A 19,187-nucleotide genomic window follows, 5' to 3' on the forward strand; every position below is an offset into this window, starting at 1 on the left:
CCAATGGGTGTTCATTTGTACTAGAATAAATCCAAGTGCCAACCACAAAGGAGACTCTCATAGCCTATTAGCTTGAGCAGTTGCCAGCCAAACAAAATAGCAAATTTCCCACCTAGAATGATTTAGTGCAGCACGACTAGGATAAATAAATAATGAAGGCATTTGTTTATGCCTACTTACAATATTCCTTGTAGGCAAAAGGGGAAGAAAACATCATTCTAAGCCTGAGAAGGCAGCCGGTGCAGGCTCATCAAAAATATGCATTTTCTTTTGTAGTCAAAGAGTGTGAGTTTGCTCTGCTTCACCTCCTGGCTTGGACTCCTCTGATATCCATGTAATTTAAATGAGAAAGTCATTCTAGGGAGTCATCACATTTCAAAGAAGTGACCCTTTTTGGATGTTGAAAGGATCCCCAGTGTTTGGGTTCACTCCAGGGTGAGGTGGTGTCATAGAGTTTTTGAGATGTCATCCAGGGAAAAAGACCTTGGAAAGTCTAAACAGAAGTTGTTTACCTTGTCTTTTTGCTTGTTGTGCAAATGGGTCTCAGCTTTGGAGAGAAAATAAGTACATTTTAAGCTCAGTCTAAGTCAAAATTCACCACTGCTGTCAGTCAAACCCTGATAAAGAAGGACTTTTTATTAGTTCTTGGAGTTGTCTGACTTCCACCATGAACTTTGCAGCTAAGACATCCATAGCATTCTCCAAATTGACCCCAAACTAGTTAACTTTCAAAGGGCAACTTGGTTGAGGCACTCTACTTCCCATTCTTTCTCCTGAGGAATTGGTTCCACTGAGTTCCTGCATTTATACCTTGTCCCCTAGAAAGGAACTCTTGGTCCTCTGGGAAGCAGAATCACTCAAACAACAATGCTTGTCACAGTATCATACTTCAGGCTGCATCCAGATGTGGACCTCCAGCCTGTCCTGAATGTCACACATCCTTACCCTGTCCTAGAACCGCTACTTTCCTAAAATCCCCACTGGCCCACACTGGTGAGGTTTGTTGGGGAAAGTCAACCAGAGTCCCTCTCCAAACAATCCAATTAGAGAAGACCCCTTCTCCATTAAGGCTTCATCCTCTGATAACTGGCTTCTGTTTTTGTGATACAGAGCTTTCTGTACTTTCTCAACAGCTCAACTGGAAAAGCTCTCTCTCCCTTTTACCTGCCAAGTTAGGTTTAAAGAGAGAATGCCTGGTTCCTGGATCCTAGGAAGGTGTTAAATATCTCTGCGACTAGGAATCCAGCTAGAGACATTAACACCTACCTCCTGGCTCAAGAGCACGTGTTAATGTTCTCACTGCCAGGATGTCTTTCATCCAGGGTTTTTCTCCTAGCCAGCCCTCAGCTAGTGCCAGAACCAGGGAAAACAAGTCAAACCAGACTGGCCTTCTGACAATAACAAGCCTCAGATGGTGAACACTAAACCAACAACTCCATCTTTTAATCACTCTTAAAGCATTTTGAGGAGAAAGACAGTTTCAAAATTGGAGAATATGCAAGTCATGGAAAACATTACTTTTAATGATAATCATTCTGCATACCATCTCTAATTTACCAAAGCAATGTCACATAAAAATAACACAGACCTTTTAGTGAAGGTTTACCTAACATACATTAATGTTTACCAGAATCCTGAGAGGTAGTTATTGTTATTCTCATTTTACAGGCAACTTCACAGGCTCATAGAGGGTAAATAGTGGGCACCTGTCACACTGATCTGCAGCTGCCAAGTCCTTGCCTTTAACCACAGCTCCCTACTGAATTGCTAATCCTGACAATAACCTTGTGAGAGTGCCAGGGCAGGTGCTACTTTTATAGAGCAGAAACTGGGAGCATTTTGACCAAGAACAAAAAGTAGAAGACTTTTGACTTGAGCCCAAGTCCAACTGAGTCCTAGACTACTGTACTTTCTACCAAACCACACTGCTGATCACCCCCAATAGCTGTCCCCAAGGCTTCACCATTCATTTATTCTTTCAGAGAACATATATTTATCAAACTCTTACTATGTGTTAAGCATTGTATTGGGTGTGGAGGATTAAAAAAATTAAGAATCAGAACCTTGCCCTCAAGTTGCCTATGTCTAATAGGGGACATAGGCATAAAGGCAACTCTAACACAAGTCAGAGAAGTAATCTCTACCACCTCAAAGGTGGAAATGGTAAGTAAAGTTTTAACGGGGTTAAGATGCATTATCTCTAAGGAAAATATATGAATGTCTGAGTGTGTGGAAGGGACCACCTATTCACTAAATATCTCTATACTCCAGCAACTTACTGAAAACCCGTGAAGATTTCTATATCTACACAAATCCAAAGTATATCACCAAAAGAAAGAGAAGCAAATGGAATTTTGGTCAAAGCAGTCATACCCTAGGTAACTAAATAGTTAATGAAACTATAGAAGGAATCTAGATTAAACATGGGAATGAAATGATAGAATTATCACCATTTTGCAATTCTCAATAAAATAATGGATTTAAGCTATGATAGTCAACAGTTGCTACCACCACAAAAAGAGGAAGAGAGATAGACATATGGGCCTCCTGATAAAAGAACACAATACACCCATGACACAGTCTTGTCAAAAATCCAAATCTGAATTTAAATGAGCTTTTAGATCTAACTAGTGTCTAATAAGAAACATAGGGGATAGGTGAATATGGTAAATGATACCACAAGGATGCAATTAATACTATCGGTAACCTTCTTTGGATCCTGTTTCAAACAAATGAAGCATAAAAAGCAAAAAACAAATAACAAACCAAATGCAGAAAAAAACTATAAGACAACTAGAGACATGAGATCTGAACTCTGACTTGATAAGTGATGCTTTTAAGGAACTGTTAAATTTTTTTAGATGTAACAATCGTATTGTGATTTTTAAGTATCCTTATTTTTTAAAGATAGATATTGCAAAAACCATAGATTAACTAGCCTAGGAGTGTATGGGCCCTGAGCCCTCGGACATGATGCAAATCTAAACATCCTGTCAACTCCTGGTCATTTAGAATTATCCATCACCTGGTCATCAAAAACCCTGATAAACCAACAAACCAACCTGAACTTTTAACTTGCTTCTCTGCCATGCCTTAGATTTAAAAATATGAGGGAGGAGCGCCTGGGTGGCTCGGTCCTTAAGCGTCTGCCTTCGGCTCAGGTCATGATCCCAGGGTCCTGGGATCAAGCCCCGCATCAGGCTCCCTGCTCAGCGGGAAGCCTGCTTCTCCCTCTCCCACTCCCCCTGCTTGTGTTCCCTCTCTCTGTCTCTCTCTCTCTCTCTAATAAACAAAATCTTAAAAATAAATAAATAAATAAAATAAAAATATGAGGGAAAGGGTGGGGTTGGGTTGTTGTATTTTTCTTAAAATACCTTTCAATAGTTTATGTAATCTTTTTTTGTATGTAACACTGTAAATTGTAATTTGCATATGTGTAATTTTTCAGTAAGCTAATAAAAGTAATAATCATTTTCTAAAAAGCAAATAAAACAAAAACAATCACATATTATATGCTTCAGAAAAACATAGTACTTTGGGGAAATCACTTTTAATTATTTTTATAGTGACCCTTTCATAAAGTGGAGAGTTTGAGTTTGTTTCCCTACAGTTTCAGTTTAGAATCTTGTGTAGTGCATTTCCTTTAAGTGGGTTCACCTGCAGGCTCTTCAGGGACCAAGTCCATCCATGCCCTTCCCACCTGCTATCCCACATTAGGGGACCAAAGGCTTCTTGATACCCCTCCTGATTCTCGTGATATATGCCTGGAGTGTTTGAGTTGGAAATCTCCCAGTCTCTTTGATTTGCCCAGTGGCTCTGACACAGACCCTGCCAGGGCTGGGTCTTTTCAAGAGGCCCCTTAATTTGGAATAAAAACCCCCCAGCCAACAGCAAGTGCTCACAGGACAATATAGTACTTCACTGCAATGCACTTTGCATCTTTGAGCACTCAAGGGGGTAACCTTAATGAGCACAAAATATTCATCTCTAATAAGAACATGCTGTCATAATCACCCTCCATGTGATAAATATCCTAGAGGTTTTCTCTTTGTTAGGTTAATGCTTTTCCACAAGATAATCTAACCAATTCTCTAAAAAATAATCACACGTTATCAGGCCCCAATATAGTAATATGGTGGGTTTTTTTTTTTAATGTTTTGAATCTTGCCTTAAATAAATCCTATCCAAATAAATGCTCCCTTTTTAGCTGGCACCAAAGCTTGTGCTGTTCATTGTAATCAAGCTCCCAGTTGGCTAACTCCTCATCTAACAGTATGTCTTCTGATTTCATTTGAGCAAAATTTATCATCCACAAGCAAAGACAGAAAATGTGTGAATGTCTAAAGCTTATGTAAATTAAGAGGCCATGCACGCTGGTCCTAAAAATAGTAGATAATTATAGGCATTTCTTCCCCATACAATAATTATAGGCCTCCTGTCATCTTTTCTACTCTGTATAAGGTCACAGTAGTATTATACAAAATTTACAGTATATTACAAGTTAAAAACACAATAATTAGCAACTGTGCATCTTCGGCACCAGTGATGAATGTTCACAGTAAAAGTTTTAAAAAAAGAGCATTATTTGTTTTATGTGGACAGTACACACTTAAATTTAATCATCAACTCCTGCTACCCAATAGGCAACATTCTCTCACTATTATAATGCTATTTGCCAAGTTCACAGTACACCCTTGGGCTGAATTCATCCTTAACGAAGAGACAGGAAACCAAATCTCTCATCGTCATCTCAACCAGGTGCACCATATTATTTTAAATTTAATAATTCTGTTGAACATATTGAATGATAATGAGCAAGCTTAGAGAAAGTGCCAAGGATTATTTTGACCATTATAATCAACATCTGATTCAGGGGGAAAAAATCCTCTTACTAAATAATGTGGGTGGTTCAGAGGTTTGCCTATTTAATACATGGGGTAAGGTTGTTGTCCTCATGCTTGTTATATCATTCATCGAGGAGAAGAAAAAGCTATGGATATTATACTTCAGTAGGAAAAAAAGAGAGTGTTGGTTTATCCTTAGCTCTTTTTTTTTTTTTAAGATTTTATTTATTTATTTGATAGAGAGAGACAGCGAGAGAGGGAACACAAGCAGGGGCAGAGGGAGAGGGAGAAGCAGGCTTCCCGCCGAGCAGGGAGCCCGATGTGGGACTCGATCCTAGGACCCTGGGATCATGACCTGAGCTGAAGGCAGATGCTTAACGACTGAGCCACCCAGGCGCCCCAGTTTATCCTTAGCTCTTAATTATCCATACTAATGGGAACAAAGAGGCACAGATAATACAAAATGACAGGATAGGACTATCATTTCTATTTTGCTTAAGGAAAAAGTCATGGAACTATACAGCCTCACCAGCCTTTCCCAGCTCTGCCATGCTATCAAAAGCAGCTTAAGAAAGATAAGGATTTAGCAAGAATGGGGCAAGAGAAGCATATAGAGGTACTAAAACCACTTGTGGTTGCCTGTGTCATTTGGTTTGCTCAGCTGTTTCATGTCTCCGACTATGATAGCTCTTTTCCCCACTTGCCATGCTGATGTCCAAGATGATCACTGCAAACAGGAATGCTCACCTCTAAGGCTATGTTATTTCAAAAGCACTTCAGACCCAAAGAGCAGCATCCCAGAGGAATTACTCAGAGCAACCATTATGCTCTGTGTAAGAAAGTGATTAAGTGACCATCTAAGGCATTCCCCTTTTTAATTTTTTAATATTTATTTATTTGAGAGAGAGAGAAGCAGGGGGAAGGGGCAGAGGGAGAGAGAAACTTAAGCAGACTCTGCACCAAGGGTGGAACGCAGTGCAGCACTCAATCTCACAAACCTGAGATCACGACCTGAGCCGAAACCAAGAGTCAGATGCTTAACTGACTGCACCATCCAGGCGCCCCCGTTCCCCTCCTTTTGAGAGCAGAATAGTAGGAACAGAGATTAAGAATAAGGTCTTTGGAGGGGCACCTGGGTGGCTCAGTCAGTTAAGCATCTGCCTTTGGTTCAGGTCATGATCCTGGGGTCCTGGGATAGAGCCCCGATGCTCATCAGGTTCCTTGCTCAACGGGGAATCTGCTTCTCTCTCTCCCTCTGCCCTTCCCCTTTGCTCCTGCTCTCTCCCTCTCTCTCAAATAAATAAATAAAAATCTTAACAACAACAACAAAAAGAATAAGGTCTCTGGAGTCAGACTTTCTTAGTTCAAATCCCAGCACTATTCTTCATTAGCTCTATGAGCTTAGACGTAACCTTTTTATGCCTCAGTTTTCCCATCTATAAAATAGGAAAGCAATAGTTGTAAACATAGTGAGCGCTGTGAATTGTGTAAAACTGTTGAATCACAGACCTGTACTTCTGAAACAAATAATACATTATACGTTAAAAAAAAGAAGATAGTAGGAAGGGTAAAATGAAGGGGGGGAAATTGGAGGGCAAGATGAACCACAAGAGACTATGGACTCTGAGAAACAAACTGAGGGTTCTAGAGGGGAGGGGGGGTGGGGGGATGGGTTAGCCTGGTGATGGGTATTAAAGAGGGCACGTACCGAATGGAGCACTGGTTGTTACACGCAAACAATGAATCATGGAACACTACATCAAAAACTAATGATGTAATGTAGGGTGATTAACACAATAACAAAGAAAAAAATCAGTAAACACTTTTAACTTAAAAAAAAAGAATATATGTGAGATACATAATCATTTGTGATTAAATATTCCCTGGCCACTGAAAGTTGCTGTAACAATTGAAGGGACTTAAAAATAATGTAAAATATGTCTTCTGATTAAAGGCACAAGTTTTGGGATCCAGTAGGTCAACAACACACAAACCTCTGGCTTCAGCCAACACCTCTGAGCTGTAGGCTGGCAAATCCAACTGCCTAGCTGACATCTTCCTTTGGATATCTCTCAGGCCCTACAAACACAGCTGAACTCATCAACTTCTTCCATATACCTGCTTCTCTTGCTCCCCACCTCAATGTGCAATACCACCAGAAGAGTGAATCTTTGACCCGCATCTCCCTAAACCCTGACTTCCAATCCATTAACAGAGAAGACTTTTGCTGAGTCCAGCATACATTCCTCCTTTCTCCTTTCTCAACAATCTCCATTTCCATTGGTGAACCACATGATTTGAAGGAAAGCTGACCCCACAGCTCTAGTTTCGAAGCTCATGGCTTAGGTTTAGTTAGTGAGAACATTCTATCTTCCTAGCCTCAATAACTGCTTCACAAATAGGCATGAGACTTAAGGTGGTCTAATCAAAGTGAGACTTGAGGCTTTTGCTGAGAATGCCAGAATGAAGGTACTGTCTTTTTCAAACAGGATGTAAAGAAAGAAGCATGCAGCCTTGGAGACCCTGGCAGCCACCCTGGGAGCACGATGGTAGTCCCCTTTTGAGAAAACATATATGGCAGAAGGTAAAACAGAGTCCAACAGAGACCAGTCCCCTAAAGACTTCATTGAGCTTTACCTGAACCCAGCCCTACCTCCACATATTATAGTTACATAAATCAACATATTCCCTCTACTTTTTAAGTCAGTTTCTATTATTCAGTATTCTACTGCAACTGAAAGCATTCCAAATGATTTAATCAAAAAGTTTGCCTCCTAGGAGCGGCTGGCTGGCTCAGTCGGAAGAACATGCAACTCTTGATCTTGGAGTGGTGAGTTCAAGCCCCACGTTGGGTGTAGAGATTACTTAAATAAATAAAACTTAAAAAAGAAAAGAGGTTTACCTCCTAAATATCTCTGGAACCCATTCACTTCTTTCCATCCCCTCCATCACCACCCTGATCCAAACCACCATTATTTACTATCTAGAGTATTGCAATAGCCTTCTAATTAGTCTTCCTACTTCCTTAGTTGTTCCTCTTTCCCACTCCATTCTCCACAAGTAGTCAGCAGTATCTTTAAAAAACAAAAAAAAATCAAAGTGATTAAATCATTTCCCAGCTTAAAGTCCTTTAATGACTTCTTATTGAGATTAGGATAAAGTCCATATCCCTAACAAAGCCAACTATGTCCTATGTGATTTGGCTCATAACCTTCCTCAACATCCTTGTCTTATGTCAATCCCCCTTGGTCTTCAAAACCCAGGCACAATTACCTTTTTGCAGTTCCTTGAAGACACCCCATGTTGTTTTCTGCCTCAGGTCTTTTGTACATGCTGTTCCATCTGCCTAGGACAGCCTCTTCCCCAGCCAATGACCACACACACCCCAAACACTCTTTTATCTACCTTACCCTCTGGATCTCAATGGTATTCCTCACAGAAGCCTCCAACTGTAGGTTCCTTGATACATGTTCCCACTCTCCTTTGTGTCTCTCCTCCACAGCATCCTCACACTTCTGTTTACTTACTGTCTGCTTCTCCTTTAATGGTATATCATCACCACCTACCCCAGGATAGGCCCGGGACATAGCAGGTACTCAGTACATGGGTTAATAAAATAATTGATATAAGTACAAATTCTATGTCACTTTTTAGTTTCATAACCCTGGGCAAGCTACTTAACCTCCTTGAAAATGCAAGTGACAATACCCACCTCACAAGACTGTTTATATCCCAAATCAAGGATTTCTCTAGGCAAGGATTTCTCTAGGTCTCAAGAGGTGAAAAAGAACCCTAGGATTCAGATGCTTTATAGAAGAATCCAAACTTTCAATAAAACTGGAGTGAGAAGGTGAGTTTCCACTGTGAGAGGTTCCTTGAAAAGGCCCCAAGGAAAACTGTGCCATTCAAAGGAGCTGGAAGAGTTCTGTAAGCAAAGTATCAGGTGAATACTTTAAGAGAAACCAACTGGTAAACTGTCATGCTTTTATGCTCACAAATAAATGGCAAGAAATGGCAAAATGACTGGGGCGCCTGGCTGGCTGTCAGTGGAGCATGCAACTCTTGTTCTTGGAGTTGTGAGTTCGAGCTCCACATTGGGTGCAGAGATTACCTCAAAATAAAATATGAAAAAAAAAAAGAATGACTACTCCTTGTTCTCTGTGACATCACTTCAAAATGTGAAGACATGTGGAGCATTAATGTCACCAACCAAATACACCATGGATCCTATCTGGACCCATGTACTTAACTATATGATTGATCGCTGACTTCATACTGAGCACTGCATTAAGAAATGTATCTACATTGTTCTGTTTCATTTAATCCCCAACTCTACAAAGTAGGTCTCACTATTTACATTTGACACATGAGAAAACCAAGGCCTCAGGTCTCTTTCACTTCAGCACTAATTCTCTTTCTTCATAGCATTTCTTACGTTTTTTTTTTTTTTTAATTTCCTTAAGTAATCTCTATACCCAACACAGAGCTCAAGCTCACAACCTTGAGATTAAGAGTTGCATGCTCTACCAAATAAGCCAGCCAGGCTCCCCTCTTCATAGCATTCCTGATTTGTAGATTTTCTGCTTGTTCATATATCATACTCACCAGATTGTAAGTTCCTTGAAGGCAAGTGCCTTATTTATATTGTACACTTTTTTGCAAGAGCCCAGATTAGTACTTGCTGCTTATTTGTTGTTTTTTGCTCAATATTTAATGAATGGATGCTTTGATTTGATAGAGCAAAGAGATGAGAATTCGGTGTTTGAAATAAAACAATACACAAGTCAAACTAAACATTCAGAAAGACTTAGATTCCTCCAAAGCCCACTTGGCATTTCAATATCTGGGAACAGATCAGGAATTTGCCAACAGACCATTAAAGAGTTGGTATTCAATGTGTAAAGACCTGCTTTCCCTCAAGTCCTGAACAGCTGTTTGGTTTCTGCAGAGCATGCTTTGTGGAGTCGCAGGGCCCTGATTTGTATTAGAAGTGAGAGCTAGTTCTAAACTCAAGTTGGATGGAACAAATATGTTCTTTTGACTTAATGATATAACATTTTATCAGCCACATAAAAAATGAAATATATGTGTTCATTTACTATTTGAGAGCTTTGTCGACGTGTGTGCAGGAGCTATGTCAGCTGCTAACTGGTGATCCTTTCCTGACACCCTTTCCCAAGAGTATTGCATAGATAAACATACTCTATTTGAACAAGACCAATGACAGCAAAATTGCTTGCTTGTCTCTAAAAAGACTCTAATAATGTGCACCAAGGGAGAGGCCCATGGTCTGACAGAATTTTTTTTCCCCAGTGTAAACCATAAAATCCATTTCAATAGCCAGAATAAAGCAGTTTAAAGTGCATCCCTAGTTAATTATATCCAAAGAGTAATAATAAAATCAACTATTAAATTTTAGAACTTCCTCTTTAAAGTATTAAATATTTGGCAACTGCAATGCAGTTAAATTTCTCTCACAATAATGCTTTCCCTTGCTCAGCTGGCCTATAAGAACACTTATGCAAACTTTCAGTGTGCTAGAAAGAGAATGTATACTTCCTGTGCAGAAATATTTCAAGTAAGTCCTTTGTTTCTGCCAGATTGTGCTTTGTTAAATAACTAATAGCTCCATAGGAACACCCACTGAATAAAAGGAGATAACTGAATCATAAGTCCTCTATAAGAATAGACAGGATACAACAAAAAAAATTAAAATCAAAAGGTCATTTGATTCCTAATCCAGTGTTTGGAGCCTGGACTCAGTTGCTTCAGCCACTTTCAAGATTCAGGCATTTTCTGGCCTTTAAAACTTGGCCCTTGATAATGTCAGTCCACACCAATGAGAAAGGCACTGTATGTTCATTGAAGCACAGGTCTGTACTAGAGCAGGATGAAAGAACTAGGTTCTGTAGAAATCATCCAGGAAGCAGTGACTTTGGCTCCTATCACACAGTTTGATTCAGTAGCCATGAATCTGCCCCTTCAGTAACTTCACTCTTAGATATAAGAAGGATTAAGCTATCTGGTAGAAGAGAATTCAGAACGTGATCTTCCAAGGCTGAAGACACTGGTTACCAACATTCATCTACCTCCCCCCACCCGCCGTTATATGTTTTGCTTCAATTTCCCGTTTGAAAAGCTGACTCGATATCTATGAATAATGTGGACAGTGAGCACTCCTTCCTAAAAAGGCACTAGAATATGTAGGTCACACCAAAGGTAGCCAACTGGCTTCTCAGGAAACCTAGAGGAGAATGAAAATCTTAACTGCTGTCTCTAAGGATAGAGGTTCTATTATGGGGACATCTTGCTGGGCAGCTTTAGAAAATAGTTGTGTCTGTAAACTCACTGGATTGTGGACCAGATAATAGAACAAATTTACATCACAAGGAAGGCCACCTGGAAACATATCAGGCAAAGGCCAAAAATGGCCTCCAAGATAAGGGAAAGCAGAAGTAATGTTGTGAGTGGGATCTTCACAGCTACTGTGCATCTTTCCAGTGGACTCACTTGCCTGCCCCTCCAAAGCCAGATGCCCGATAAATGTCAGAACACAGTCATGAGAGAACCAAAGGCCATCTCCTGCCCAACAGTCCCTGTAGTGGGGGAGGACGCAGGTGCCTGCTGAACTCTCCCAGGCTCTAGACATGGAGTTTAAGGGCACTTCTAGAGTCAGAGAGTGGAACTGAATGGCCCTCTGTGGGCTTTCACTCTGGGGCTAGATGGTTAGTAGGCAATCTTAAAAAAAAGCTCCACAATTATACCCTTGTTTTACAAAGAAAGTAACTGAGATAATGCTATACCAGGACAATTATTGGAAAAGGGAGAAGGAAGGGAACTTGGCCTTAAGCAGTCTCAGCCTAAATTCTCAATTAAACATTTAAGAACATAATAGATGCCTGGTTTGAAGATACAGTGACAAGATGTATATGGTCCTGCTTTCCAGGGACATGATCATCTGGTGGGGAGATACTCGCATCCACAAATAAATGCTGTTCAGTTGTGACAGGTGCTATAACAGAGCTAGATATAAGGAGGGCAAGTAAAAGAGATTGGTACCTCAATTTAGAAACTCATGAGCGCTTCATTGAGAAGGAATTATTTAAACTGAAAATACAGGTAGATGTTTCCCAGTTGGACACAGCATGGTGTAGAGTGTTCTAGGAAGAAACAACTCAGGCAAAGTACAGTGTGAAATATCTCAGATGATCATGGACCTAGAAGTAGTTTAATATGGTTCATCAAGTCTGGGGGTGTTTGTCAATGTGTTTCTGCACACATGGGGTCTCTGTGAGATGCCAGATCAGGAAGGGGCTGTAGGAGTTGGATCATGAAGGGCCACGTATTCCAAGCTAAGTAGTTTTGACTTGATCCTGTAATGAGGTGCTATGAAGGACTTTAAATAGGTCAAACTGGGCTTTAGAAGGATCATTAGGAAAGCAGCATGCTGATGAATGGGTTGCAGGGGACCAAACTTGGAGGGAGAGGCCAGTTGGGAGCTATTCATTCATTCATCCACACATTTATTGAGCACTAATGATGTATCAGGCATCTTGAGAGAATAGCTGAGTGATTATGCTGGTGGTGGGGATTAAGGTGAGAGAAAGTGAGGAGCATGCACAGAACTTCTTGCATGAGCAATAGGATGTGAGGAATGTAGAAGACTTGGTGATTTCTGATCTCTTTCTGTATTCTGTTTGCAACCAAAGGCAACTTCTTCCTCATCAGTCCTCATCCTCATCATCCAACAAAACTTGTTCTCAGGAAAAATCTAATAAACCTTGAGGTTTAGTGGATTTCTCCTCCTAGAAGTATTGTCTTGAAGCAGTAAGCAGAAGCCTTGAGTCACTGGAAGGAAGTCCTGATGGTAGATTTCCAGAACTAGGTAAGAAGGTACTTTTCAATTAGGATTTCTTCCCTGTAAAAGGGCATCTGCTCCACCTCTCAGGACAACCCTGGATTCCAGGCAATGCAATTTGATTTTGGTGCCCCTCACTCCTTGGGACCAAACTCCCAGGTCCCAGACTTCCAATCTCTCACCCAGAGTACCTCTTCTTGCCCAGGGTGTGTGTCCATGTGTGTATGTGCATGTGCGTGCGCGCGCGCGCGCGCGCACACACACACACACACACACACACACACACACACACACACACACGTCATGTAGGGTCTTTACCCCAAGAATTTTTTTTTCATCACAAAATTAAATCTCTCTGCCCAGGAAGGACAGTATGCTTAATGAAGGCAGTTCCAAAAATCTTTCAACTGTCTCATTATAAAGGTAGATCCATGCCAGGCATTTCCTGAGATGGCAAACTGCTCTTCTTGGAGTGAAAATGAGCACAGGATTTAAAGATTCTGGTATGAACTGATTTACTTTCCTTCCTCTCTACCTCAAAATCTCTTGCTGTCATTTCCCTCCTTTTCCCCTTCCCACCAGCCTCTCCGTCCCTCTCAAGTCTAAGCCCTTTCTTCACCTGTGCTCTATACCTTCAGGAATTACTTTTCAATATTTTTTTCTCATTTATTTTCTCTTTTTTTTCTCCTTGTATTTTCCCTTTTGTTTATTTTCTCTCTTCCTTTCATGTTCTACTTCTCCCTCTCCTTATCTATAAACTTGCTTTGGTCACCCTTACCCTCCTTTCAAACCTCATATCCCCTCGAGGTCTTATCATGTCGTTCTGCCACTCAACAGTGTTCTGTTCCTTACCTCCAATAGCCTTTGTATTATCTCCACACAGTCTTGCTCCTACCCAACTACGATCCTCTCTACCCCCAACTCTTCTGAAACTGCTTCTTTAAAGGCTACTAATGACTCTCCTCTTGCCAGATTCAACTACAGTTCTAGTGGCCTCCTGTAAGTAAAAACAGAATCCATTTTTTAAAAAACAGAATCCATTTTAAGACATTCAGAATTTGCCATCTTACCAGTAATACTTATAAAGCACTTACTGGCTCGGTGCCTACATTGTCATTTACAAGGCATAATAATGATCTTGACTCTATCTATGATGCTACACTGAAATGAGTTGTATGTAAATGGGCTTCATAAACTACAAATTGCACTTCAGTTAGTAGTCATTATTACTGTCATGCTTGCCCTTTCTAGCAATCAGCTCTGCTGACCACTCAGTTCTTCTTGCAGTTTTCCCCAGTCTGAGCTTCTGCTACATGATTCTATGCCTCCTGACCCTCTGTTCCTCCTTCTCTGACTCCTTTGCCTCTTTTCTAACAGGCCACTAAAAGAGGGAATCCCACTGAGTTTTGTCACCAGTCTTTCTTTCTCTGCATTCTCATCTTATCCCACAATTTCAGCTATCCCTTGTATATAGATCTGTAACTCTGGCCTATCATCTCTCCCGAAGTCCTGACTCAAACTTTGATCTATATTAGCCCAAATAACAAAAACTGAACCCATTTTCTTATCTCCCAAGACTGAGAGGGCTTCTTTGTTTCCCTATTTCTCTTGAAGGTACCACCACTCTCCCACTCATGTATCTTCCAAGATTATTGACCAAACATTTGATGTCCTCTGGATTTCTTCTAAGTTTAAGCAGTGAAACAGATAGCCTACACCAGTGTATCAGTAATCTACTGCTGGATATTGAATAATCCCAAAACCTAAGGTTTAATTCAGTAACTATTTAGTTCAATTCTGTGTATCGTTCTATTGGTCTCACCTGGACTCATGTGAGCTTCTGTGATTAGCTACCAGTCAGCTAGGCCACTTGACTTCTGGGGTTAGCTGACTGTTGGCTAGGGAAAGGAGGATACTGGACCACATGTCTGTCATAATCCAGGAAGCTAGCCTGGGCTCATACATGGGGCTGCTCAAGGTTCCAAGAACAGCCAGAGAGCAAGCTCTGATAACCAAGTAATTTTTAAGTCTCTGTCATATGTTTGCTACTGTGTCAATGGCAAAGCAAATCACAAGCCAAACTTGGAGTCAGTATTGGGAGGGTGCTATCAAAGGTTATAGAAATAAGGAAGGAGGGGCGCCTGGGTGGCTCAGATGGTTAAGCATTTGCCTTCCGCTCAGATCATGATCCCAGGGTCCTGGGATCGAGCCCTGCATCTGGCTCCCTACTCGGTGGGGAGCATGCTTCTCCCTCTCCCTCTACTGTTCCCCCTGCTTGTGCTCTGTCTCTCTCTCTCTGTCAAATAAATAAATAAAATCTTTAAAAAAAAAAAGAAAGAAGGAAGGAAACTTATATATAAGAGGAAAAAACTGTGGACATGTTTGCAACAACCACAACCAGTCAACCTAGGTATCTAATGCTTACAAGTTTCAATTTCTCTGGCATGGAAAACCTCCCATACAGAGCATTCACCAAAAAACTCCACTAAAGGTCTCTAATGAATGCAAATTCAGCCCATGTTGCCCAGCCCTTTCTGAAACGTTTGCCGAGTAATATTGTTGCTTGCTAAACATTTTGTCATGAAATACTAATGGACACTTCCTAGCATTCCCTCACTGCATGTCATAAAACCCTAATAACCCGCAAGCCACAAACAAAGCCTCAGGAACATACAACAGGCCTCTTATCAAGGTAATTTTGCCTCCAAACACGAATTCTCAGCCCAGGGTTGAATCCAGCTCCAGTGGGCAAAGAGGCCCAGGGTTACTACAGAAGTCATTAGACCTGACTACCAAGGACCAGGCCAAGCCAAACCTCACAGATTAGTTGTGGACATGTATCCCGTATCGTTTAGTTCTGAGCGCCCCGGAGGGCCACACTGTGTGAAGGCTGAGGTCTGGGGGAAGAGGATGGTGAACAAGGTTTGCCTTGCATACAAGAATAGGATATGGTTCTTGACCTCAGCAGCTCGACAATGTGGTGCCACTGAGAACTGCAGTGGGCCTTCAGAGGTAAGAAAGCTCTTGGTAGGCCAGAGTTGTCAAGGCGGGCCTCAGCGTAATGCAGGACTTAAAATAAGTCTTGAAAGAAGAGGAGAGAGGTTGTCAGATGGGGGGGGGGGGTGGGGAACAAGAGCATAGAAAGAGAGATGGGTGTGGTGAAGAACAGTTAAGGCTGGGTGCCTGGAATAAAAAGTTCCATTGGCAGAGAAGGGCAGTAGATAAGCTGGATAAATAATATGAACCAAATACAGATGCTTTGATTGCCTATTTGGTAAAGTCTTAGTTTAACAAGGAATCTTCTTATGACCTTGACAAGAGAGAGAATGAGGAAAGTGTTGTATGAGGAAGATTAAATTGATAACACTGAATTACAGGATACTAAATTATAGGAGAAAAGAAATGAAAGCAGGGATATTAGTTAAGAGATCATTAGATAATCTAGGAGTAGTCCAGATAAATTAGGACAGAAGACAGAAAGAGGAACGGGCATATCCCAGAGAAATTATACAAGAAAGATTTCAATGTCCACTTCATATTAAGCTACATCCCAGAGTTCAATTCCAGGGCAAACTGTCCATTCCCTGTGGGCTGTGGAACATCTTGCCAAAAGGGCTAATTATATCAGTGTAGAAAACAAAAGCAGATAAATTCAGATTCTCCAAGTAAATAACTTGCAGGATTTTTTTTTTTTCCTGATTTGACTATTTGGGAGAAAATTCTTGAACTCCTCCTTGCTACATATATAAACATAGCCCAAAGATTATCATGGGGTTGAGATAAAAATGGAACATTTTTGACACTTGAGCTTGTAGTCAACCAAGATATGGTGCTAGGTTATGTGTTCAATCCCAGTTACAAACAGGTAATAATAACCAGTCTTTACACAGTTACCTTGTTCAATGTTCATGACAACCCCATAAAATTAGCATCACTATCATTTCCATTTTATAACCAAAGGAACTCAAAGTTAAGCATTTTTCCTAAGATCACTCATTTAGTAAGAAAGAGTGGAAATTTGAAGTCTTTTGACTTCAAAGCCAATGATCTTTCCCCCATACCACTAAATTTTCAGTCCAACACTGCAAAGCAGAGGTTTGTTCTCTTTAAAGAATCAGAATTAAATGATCAGAATTGTAGGTGTTTGTTCTCCTTAAAGGATCAGAATTTTAGGATATAGACTGATGAGTCTTGACATTTCCTTAATGTAACATGTTAATTCTTTATTTAAGAGAGAACAACTTGTGATTTTCTTCCACTGGTGGGCTACAGAGATAATAAAAATGATAGCAAAGGCTATTAAAATTTATATGGAGACTAGCACAGATTGGAATAACTACAAAGTGAATTCTTAAAGCTGCAATAGAAAGGTGGTGAAATAGCAAAATATGAAAGAAACTCTTCTTTCACTTCAGATGCCTTAAATATGCTGTCAAAAGACTGCTCAATTCTCAAATGCCAGTATTTTCTGACTCCTCTAGAACCTCCTCTTAATGCAAAATATCAAAGTCAGCAGGATAGTAGGTGTCCCAAAATGTCTTAATTCAGAGAATTAGTGTTAACTGAGCCTGATTAGCTCCATTTATCTCTAATTAATTACCTTTATCTAATTAGACACTTTGTTTCCAGTAGACATGGAGTCAAGTAGACTAGATTATTAGTGTAGTCATTGTGCCTTTACAAAATCCTGAAATTAATGAAACGTGCAAAAGAATCTGCAGTTCTAATTGCACAGGTGTTGCCTTATGGCAAAGCTTTATCATCTGATTACACCAAGGGGTTATTAGTGACTTTTTATATAGAGGATGAGCCTATGAAATGTACCTTAGCAACAGCTCATTAGTTTAGGGTTGTTACTGTATTATTTATTACATTCAGCCTTCCCCATTATCTAGATTGATTCATGGACCTATATATTTTTTCCTCTTCTCTGGGCAGAAAAAATAAAATAAAATAAACCATCATTCTGAAGAGTCCAGAGGCAATGTGGAAAAATGCAAAATGTGTTCATCAGCTACAATTTGACTCTTTTAAGACAGAAAGCTCTAAAGTTAGATGAGATCAGAATCAAATTTATGGGGGTTTTCCTATGGAAAAAGAACCAATTTAAATTACTGAGGAGTATGAAATGATTCATATATGTGATAAAAAAAAAAAAAAACCAACCATGTGGCTGTCCCTAATGTCTTCACATAACTGAACAGGCGTATCAGGGTATGTGGAAGAAAAAAGCAAAATGTTTTTAGACTAAAATACATTTATATTTATTTTCACTTCACGTTTCCAAAACGGGTTAAGGAGACATCTCCACATATGCTCACCCACAACATTTATTTAAAAAAAAATCCATCTCTTGTTTTATTTTTTGCTTTTTTTTCTTAAGGATAGATTTGTTACCAGATGGGGAAAACTGACAAATTATACAATCTAGCTTCGCTGAAAAAGCAAGATTTCAATGCCTCCTTAGGAAAATGAAAAGTGCTTTTTCATGGCAAGGTTAGGCAACTGCAAAACACTAAAATATCCCAACCTTTGTATTTTCATTTTTTTCCCTTATAACCATTTGAAGCACTGTTTTTCACAATCATAGAGTAATTAAACAGCTAGAAGTAAATCCAGTCACAATCCTATTCCAGCATACAAACATGTTTATTGACAAAGCAGTAATTCTTTTAAATAATTTGTCAACATAAATATGTCAAATGGGTTTTAAAATCATTTCTCCCTCTGTTCCTCCACAAAAATTCCTCTACTGATATGAGCCATATATTGCTGTTCACTTACTGCTGAATCTAAACTAGTGAAATGATAACGGGTAACTGTTTTATAGAGCATGACAACTAATTTGAGTGCTAATAATGAATATTTAATGATCCTCCTTTCAAGCATGAACATATAACTTTTCATGTATTCCCTACCAAAATTATAACCATTAATCTAAAAATTATAGTTGCAACTGAAATAATAGCCAGGAATTATAGATTATAGCCAAGTCGGAATATTGCATAAATATTCTGTACGAACACAAACACAGGGGCACGTAGGAAGCTCCAACCTCCTGTTTTCATGCAGTCCAAACCATCTCTTTGAAATGTATGAAAGTTGCATGATTAGGAGAGAAGATATTTGAATCCAGATATAAAAAGTCTATTATTTCTATCAATAAAAATAAGTACAATAGCCAAGGTCATTTTCACTCTTCACTAGCTCACAATTTCTAAACAAAAATAACATGTATATAAAAATGTTCCCCCTACAGGGGTAATATTTTTAGAATGTCCTATTTAAATCAAGAAAACAGTGAATGTAAAATTTATCAGAAAGGCAGAATTTTTATACTTTAAATTTCATTTTTTATGTACTTAATTTCCCCAATTATGTCCCTCTACCCAAAACTACAAATGTGACTTTGGAAAAAGAAAGAGATCTGAAAAATGCATACAATGCTTTAAAATGGGCTTTGTTTGGGCGCCTGGGTGGCTCAG

The 19,187-nt window shown here is 39.8% G+C and overlaps 1 protein-coding gene across 11 annotated transcripts in view; it reads right to left on the reverse strand.

Annotated features, from left to right (window-relative positions):
- Positions 1–19,187, reverse strand: part of ZNF644 (zinc finger protein 644) — a 208,187-nt gene that overhangs the window by 24,071 nt on the left and 164,929 nt on the right. The window contains exon 1 of one of the 11 annotated variants that reach the window (XR_003523486.2): positions 181–526. The exons of 9 other annotated variants lie outside the window; for them this stretch is intronic. The gene's annotated coding sequence lies outside the window, so the exon portion shown is untranslated. Of the gene's footprint in view, positions 1–180; positions 527–19,187 lie in introns of those variants that run through there. One more of the 11 variants, XR_003523459.2, reaches the window with a different exon arrangement.

This window comes from Zalophus californianus, chromosome 4, assembly GCF_009762305.2.
Source record: "Zalophus californianus isolate mZalCal1 chromosome 4, mZalCal1.pri.v2, whole genome shotgun sequence".
Lineage (NCBI taxonomy): Eukaryota > Metazoa > Chordata > Mammalia > Carnivora > Otariidae > Zalophus > Zalophus californianus.